Source organism: Podarcis gaigeae, assembly GCF_964106915.1.
Source record: "Podarcis gaigeae genome assembly, chromosome: 13".
Taxonomy (NCBI): domain Eukaryota; kingdom Metazoa; phylum Chordata; class Lepidosauria; order Squamata; family Lacertidae; genus Podarcis; species Podarcis gaigeae.
This window is the reverse complement of record NC_139689.1, coordinates 29,411,033-29,412,319: the sequence shown is the minus strand read 5'-3', so window position 1 is coordinate 29,412,319 and position 1,287 is coordinate 29,411,033.

Genomic DNA, 1,287 nt, shown 5'->3' with positions numbered 1-1,287 from the left:
CTCTTTTGCAGACCCTCCAAGTGCCCCTATTTTCCAGGGACGTCCCTGATTTAGAGAAGCCGTCCTGGTTTCTGATTTGATCCCGGAATGTCCCGGTTTTCCTTAGGATGTCCCTATTTTCATTGGAGAAATGTTGGAGAGTGTGGAATTATCTGACCCCCGAGCCATCTGAAGGCAATCCTGTAATAGGGAAGGTGTTTTTTTTAATGTTTACTGTTTTATTATGTTTTTATATATGTTGGAAGCTGCCCAGAGTGGCTGGGGCAACACAGTCAGATGTGTGGGGTATAAATAGTAAAAATATCCCATTATGGAACGGGACGCCCCTATTTTCTTCAGAGAAATGTTGGAGGGCATGTCTTTCAGAGATGTAATAAATGGGTTTCTTCCTGCAGCACCTCCGTGGTCCCTTCCTTCTCTCCCCAACCACCTTTCTGTTCCTCCCAAGCAGGGGTGGTTGTGGGAGGTCAAATACAGGACTTCAGACCCCTGCATCTGATCCTCAGTGTTCTCCCCAGGCCACGCCCCTTCCCTAGGCCACACCCCCTCACCAGCCCTGCTTCTTTGCGCCATCCTTGAATGTTTTTGCCTGGCTGAAATGTGTCATTGAATTCTCTTGCTTCCCAGCAAGGAAGGTAAGAGAGGGATGCCCGAGTGCATGTAGAAACTAGCCTCCTCTACAAAGGTAAAATTCACATCTGTGGGAGGTGTGTGAATTATGCTTTTCCAGTCCATACAGGGTAGGCTATTTCTTTTCTTCTTCTTTTTACTGCTATCACATTTACCACAAACAAACAAAAAAGAGCAGCAAGGAAACCTCTTTTTTTGTTGCTATTGCTAATTGCAGCAAGGAGGGGGCGGGGAGAGAGAATTTTTGTCAGAATCACGCCATGGGAGGGGAGGGTTAAACCTCAAATCTGGATGGCAATTCCCTCCCCCCCTTGCCTGGGATTAATTTCTCTAATCCCCCCATGTGGCTGCAAGCCACTTGTATTTAACATATTGCGCAGTTCAGTCTTTATTTGTTTTTGTTTTTTTGCACTGCTGCTCTTTGTCCTAAGAGGTGAGACCAGTTCACAGATTTCCAAGTGGTTTGCTATCCTGGGACCTCTGAGAGCCATGCCTTCCTGGCTGCTCCTGCTCCTTCACAGCTTCTGCATGAACACGGGCCTTTCAACCTCATCTCTGGGGCAATTCAAAGGGAGAACAGGGGTTAAAGCATGCAAATAAACACAAAGCAGGGCTCCAGGGTGTGAATTACAAAAAAACAAAAAGCCTAGTCAGAAG